Below are 7,009 nucleotides of genomic sequence, written 5' to 3'. Positions count from 1 at the left end.
AAAAATATTTTTTTATGGAACACTTCATGAATTTGAGTGCCATCCTTGTACAGGGGCCATGCTAATCTTCTCTGTATTGTTCCAATTTTTTGGTACATATGCTGCTGAAGTGAGCACAAGAATACATGTATTTAAGAGGATAAAAAGAACAATTTCATTTTATCTGTGTCACCTTTCCCTTAAGGTGGCATAACTCAGTACCAAGAGAGACTCCCTTGGCCCACAGTGTCTCCCATGAAGGAAAGTCAGAGTCAAGTGAATGAGAGTCTGGCTCCCCTGGCAGTGCAGGACTGTGCAAAACCCAGTTCTTTCTTGCCCAACTTGGAATAGTGAGGAGATTAACATAGCTGAGTGGTTGGGAGAGGCTAACAGCAGAGAGGCGGGGAGTCAATGTAACCAGAGATTACAACTCAACAAAGGGCTGTGGATTTACTAACTGCCTCACAGACTCTATCAGGGAGCTCACACATGAGTTTTTTGGGATGCCTTCCCTGCTGACACCCCCAACTGGTCCACAGGTATTTCCAGTTCTCCATGTGCCTCTCACATACCATCCCTCTCTGGACAGTTCCCTGCACACACCCCTGCAGACTGCAAGTGTGAGCTTCTACCGAGAGCTCGTGAGCACACACAGACAGCTAGCTTGACTTGGTGGGATTGGGAGAAGGCATACAAACTTGAGTATTTTAGGGCACTATTTCCTGGGGAAAACAAACAGTAGGCTCTTGGCCCCTGCTCTGGATTTTCAAGATCAAGAGAAAGCATATAATCTTAAGAATAAACCCCCCAAAGAGAAAAAGAGGTGTACAGAGGTACTTCATGGAAAAGGTCTGAGAGAGCCTAAGAATTCTTGGCTGGGCTGAAGGTGTTTTTCCTCCCAAGATAGTCAGTAGAGACTGCAGGAGGTGACTACTTCTTAAAATCAGAATAATGCAACACAAAACTTCAAGGAATATGAGAAATCAAGGAAACATGACACTACCAAGGGAACACAATAGCTAGTATCTGGCACCAAAGGGATGGAGATCGATGAATAGCTTGACAAAGAGTTCAGAATAATTATTTTAAGGAAGCTCATTGAGCTATAAGAGAACACAGACAACTAAATGAAACAAGGAGGCTAATACATGAAAAAAATTATAAGGTTAACAAAGAGATAGAATTTTACATAAAAGAACCAAACAGAAATTCTGGAGCTGAAGGATACAATGAATTCAATGAATAATGTAATGGAGAGCATAAACAGCAGACTTGATCAAGTAGTGGAAAGAATCCGTGAATTTGAAGACAGTCCATTTGAAATTATCCAGTCAGAAGAGAAAAAAGAAAGAAAGAATGAAGAAAATAAAGAAATCCTGTGAGATTTATGGGAAACCATTAAGGGAACTAATATATGTACTATGTGAGCCTTAGAAGGAAAAGCAAAAGAGAAGACAGCAGAGAGATTATTTAAATAAACAACATCTGAAGCCTTTCTAATTTTGTGTTGAAATATGGACATCCAGGTACCTAAAGCTTGAAGGTCCCTAGACTGGTACAATCTAAAAGGGACTTTACTGAAACACATTGTAATCAAACTATCAAAAAACAAAGACCAAAAATTGTGAAAGCAGCAAAACAAAAGAGGCTTATACAAAGGAACTTCCACAAGATTATCATCAGATTTGTCACTAGAAACCTTACAGGCCAGGAGAGAGTAGGATGATATATTCAAAGTGCTGGGGAAAAAATGTCAATGGAGAATAATTTACCCAGCAAAGCTATTCTCCAGAAATGAAAAAGAGATGAAGACTTTCATAGACGCAAGGTGAGGGAGTTTATCACCACTAGACTTGCCTTATAAGAAACACTAAAAAGGGAGTTCTTCAAGCTGAACTGAAAAAACACTAATTAGTAAATGAAAACATATGAAAGTATAAAACTCACTGGTAAAGGTAAGCATATAATCAAACTAAGAATACTGTAATACTGTATGTATTCTGAACAGTGGTGTATGAAAAGAAAAAAAAGAACACTCAAGTCTCTGTGATGATGATGTGTATATCACTTTGGTATAAAAGTTAAAAGACATAAGTATTTAAAAACTATAGCTACAATAATTTGTTAATGCATATGCAATATAAAAATATGTAAATTGTGACATCAAAGGCATAAAATGTGGTAGGAGGGGTGAAAGTGTATAGTTTTGTATATGATCAAAATTAAGGTGTTATCAGCATAAAATAGATTATTTTAACTATAAGGTGTTTTATATAAGCTTCATGATAACAATAAAGCAAAACCTATAGCAAATGCACAAAATGTAAAAAAATAAAAGCATACCACTACAGAGAATCATCAAATCATAAAGGAAGACAGAGAGGAAGAAGGGAACAAAGAAATTACAAAATATCCAGAAAACAATTTTAAAAAATGACAAATCCATAACTATTAATAATTACTTTAAATGTAATATTAAATTCTCCAATCAAAACACATAGAGTGGCTATTTGGGTAAAAAAATAAGACCTAACTATAAATTGCATACAAGAGATTTACTTTAAGGACACGTGTGACTTAAAGTAAAAGGATGGAGACCAATATTCTATGCAGATGGAACCCAAAAGAGTGCAAGGACAGCTCTACTTATATCAGACAAAATAATTTTTAAGTCAAAAATTATAAAAAGAGACAAATAGAGTAATAAATGGGCCGATTTATTGAGATGATAAAACAATTGTAAATATATATGCACCAAACATTGGAACACCTAAATATATAAAGCAAATATTAAGAGATCTGAAGGGAGAAATACATAGCAGTACAATTATATTGGAGGACTTCAAAACTCCACTTTCAACAATGGATAGATCATCTAGACAGAAAACAAATAAGAAACATTAGACTTGAATTACACTTTGTTTTTTTTATTTCAGCATATTATGGGAGTACAAATGTTAAGGTTACGTATATTGCCCATGCTCCCCCTCCCCAGTCGAGTCAGAGCTTCAAGCGTGACCATCCCCCAATTGTTGCTCATCTCACTCATTGTGTTTGTATATATCCATCCCTTCCTCCCCCTTCCCACCTGCCAACACCACATAAATGTTATTCCTATATGTCCACTTAAGTGTTGATCTGTTAATACCAATTTGCTGGTGAGTACATGTGGTGCTTATTTTTCCATTCTTGAGATACTTCACTTAGTAGGATGGGTTCCAGCTCTATCCAGGAAAAATACAAGAGGTGCTATATCCCCATTGTTTCTTAAAGCTGAGTAGTATTCCATGGTATACATATACCACATTTTGTTAATCCACTCATGAATTGATGGGCACTTGGGTTGTTTCCACAACTTTGCAATTGTGAATTGTGCTGCTATAAACATTTGAGTACAGGTGTCTTTTTCATAAAGTGACTTTTAATCTTTTGGGTAGATGCCCAGTAGTGGGATTGCTGGATCAAATGGTAGACCTACTTGTATTGCTTTAAGTTATCTCCATATGGCTTTCCACAGAGGTTGAACTAGTCTGCAGTCCCACCAGCAGTGTAGGAGTGTTCCTATCTCTCCGCATCCATGCCAACATTTACTGTTTGGGAACTTTTTGATAAAGGCCGTTCTTACTGGAGATGGGTGATGTCTATTGCATGAACACACTTTGGATCAAACGGCCCTAACAGACAAACACAGAAACTACAACAGCCAGCAACAGAACACACATTCTTCTCAAGTGCACATGGAACGTTCTTCAGGATAGATCATATATTAAGCCACAAAACAGCCTCACCAAATGTAAGAAAATTAGTCCTACCAAGTATCTTTTCTTACCACAGTGATATGAAGCTAGAAATCAATAATTGGAGGAAAATTGGAAAATCAACAAATATGTGAAAATTAAGCAGCACACTTTCAACCAATGAGTTACAAAAGAAATCAAAAGCAAAATCAAAATGTATCTTTTAACAAGCATAAATGGAAACATAACTTACCAAAAGAAGTTCAAAGAGGGAAATGTATTGCAATAAATGCCTACATTAAGAAAAAAAAGAAAGATATCAAATAATCTAACTTTATACTTAAAATAACTAGATAAAAAGAACAAATGAAGTGCCCAAAGTTAATAGAAGGAAGAAAATAACAAAGATCAGAGTAGATATAATGAAATAGACCTGGAAAACAACAGAAAAAAATCAATGAAGGGTTGGTTTTTTGAAAAGATAAACAAAATTGACAAATTTTTATTTAAAGTAACCAAGAAAACAAAAGCAAAGATTAATAAATAATTTTATAAATGAGAGAGGAGATATTACAACTAAAACCACAGAAATACAATGGATTATAGGAGACTACTATGAACAATAATACACCGACAAATTGGATAGCCTAGAAAAAATGGATAAATTTCTGGAAAGATGCAACCTACAAAGACTAAATCATGAAGAAACAGAATATCTGAATAGATCAATAGTAAGTATGAAGATTGAATCAGTAATCAAAAGTCTTGCAAAAAAGAAAATCTCAGGAGCAGATGTCTTCACTGGTATACAAAACATTTGAAGAACTAGTACCAATCCTTCCCAAGCTCTTCCAAAAATTGAGGAGGAAGGAACAGTTCCAAAGTTATTTTAGAAGGCCAGTATTACCCTAATACCAAATCCAGACAAAGAAACTATAAGAAAAAATAATTACAGGCCAATAAGCATAGATGCAAAAAAATAGATGCATAAATCAATAAAACAGAATAGAGAACCCAGAAATAAATCTAGGCATATATAGTCAACAAAGGCACATATATAGTTGACAAAGGCACCAGGAACACACATTGGGGAAAGGATAGTCTCTTTAATAAATGTTGCTGGGAAAACTGGATGTCCACATGTGAAAGAATGAAATTGGACTCTTATAAACAAAAATAAATCAGTTGGCCTACAGAACTCCTTACTGTTTGTCCTAAATACCATCCAGTCTCTTCTCATCCCATGCTCACCCTTACTCTCTCGTGGCCTATTATGTTGATTATTGGTCAGTCTATGGTAGGTTAAGCTGCAGCAATAGGCAGCCTCCAAATTTCAGCATCTTAGAAGCACAAAGGCTCATGTATTGCTCATACCACGTGTCCAATATGTATTGGCAATGGCAGGCTGCAGGGTGTGTATACATTGATTGGGAGAAGAAAACATGGCTAATTGTACACTGGCTCGTGGGGATCCCACCCATCTCTCTCTCTCTCTCTCTCTGTCTTTCACCCCTCCCCCCCACACACACTTACATACCATTGGCCAGAGCAAGTCACATGTCCACACCTACCTTCGAGGAGGCAGGGAAATACAATCCCAGCATGCACCCAAGAGGACACCCAGAATTAACATCAGGGCATTGCCCTCGCTTCCTTCCTCCATAGACCTTTGTACTTGCTGATCCCTCTGCCTGGAATATCTTTCCTTTCATTTTTAAAAAAATATTGTCAATATTTAAGATATGCCCTCCTTTCCTTAGGATAACTCCTATTTATCCTATAATCTAAGCTCAAGCTTAGGGAAACCTTCCCTAACTGGGTCAAAATCCCCTTTTCATAGGCTCTTAGAGCAACACATACATGTAGAAACTTTTGCAGTTTTACCTTTGTTTGAGTGTTTGATAAATGTCTGTCTCCCACGTAAGACTATAAGCTCTATCAAGTCAGTGGCTATGTTGGGTTTTGCTCACCAGAGTTATAAAACAACAACAAAAACGATTTAACATATATCACACTTTAGACATAGTTCTAAGTGTGATGTCTGACACATGACTGACTCATTCATATTGGCAATGATGCTATGAGGTAGGTACAGTTATTGCTACATTTGAACATTTGCTATGAGGTAGGTACAGTTATTGCTACATTTGAACTGGAACATGCCTTAGAGGTCACCCCCTTCAACACTCTTCTCTTCCAGACTGGTAAACCACAGCTCGGAGTCAAGGTTGATGTAGCACTGGCCCTTCTGGTTCCCTTGGCAGGAGTGACACACCAGCTCGCATTGCCCAGGGCCCCTTTTTCCATACTTCATAAAGCAGCAAGGTGGAAGACAGCACCAGTGGGGATTTCTTGCAATAGACCAATGGAAACTTTTGTGTATGTGAAGGATTTGAGTGCAGGGAGTGGAATTGTTCTTTACTTTTCCTCTCTGTGCTGAAATTAGATTTTCTAGGACAGAAAAGAATGTCAAAGGTAATGAAATCTCCACGGTTACACACACACAGTTTAAATTAACAGTATGAGTCAGTGTTCAGAATAGAAATAGCAACAAAGGCTGACACCCTGGGAACAAATGACTCGATTAACTGTGTGTGCACTGCCACCCAGTTTAAATTGCTTTGACAATTTGTAATCAGAGACCCATGAAAGTTAAACCCCAAAGAGATTATGGCAAAATTTGTATCTAGTTAACAGGTTTGCAGGTATGTTCAGAGTGCTGCTGGAGAACCTTTGTCTTCTTAAACCACTGTCAAGTTCTAGATTCCCGTTACCCATTTCCCAGAGGCACAGGATGCTTTATGGATGAAAAAACATGCTAACCACCACCTCCATAATTATCTCTACTGGAATCCAAGTCATTAGACAGCAAAGTCTATTTCCCCAGCTACCTGACAAGGGTGAAGACATCAAATAGGTTCTGGCCAAATGCTTCTGGAGAAAGGTCTAGATCAGGTATGCAGAAGGCAAATATCTTTGACCATGAGATTTACCCATTTTCTCTTTAAGAATAAAAGAGCACCAATAGCTAGCTTAGTAGAGGTGCATTAAACATTGAGGATTGCACAAATAAAGAGGAAAAGTTGTATCTTGTGGTAATCAAGCATCCTTTGCTCCAAAAGGGAATTGAGTGAATAAAAGCTGGGTGAGAATAGTTGAAAGGGGTAGTGGGTCCTGAAGCCTCTTTGAGATACACCTAGAGCAGGGGAGTCATGTGGAGGCAAGGATCCCTCTCTCAAGCCTTATCCTCTTGGTGTTCTCCCTTCAAAGCTCCCATCGTTCTTTCAATTCTC

The 7,009-nt window shown here is 37.5% G+C and overlaps 1 pseudogene; it reads right to left on the bottom strand.

Moving 5' to 3' along the window:
• LOC142862993 (uncharacterized) lies at positions 1–117 on the bottom strand (annotated as a pseudogene).
• Between the last annotated feature and the right edge of the window lie 6,892 nt (positions 118–7,009).

Source organism: Microcebus murinus, chromosome 20 (genome assembly GCF_040939455.1).
Source record: "Microcebus murinus isolate Inina chromosome 20, M.murinus_Inina_mat1.0, whole genome shotgun sequence".
Lineage (NCBI taxonomy): Eukaryota > Metazoa > Chordata > Mammalia > Primates > Cheirogaleidae > Microcebus > Microcebus murinus.
This window is presented reverse-complemented; position numbering and strand designations above follow the sequence as displayed.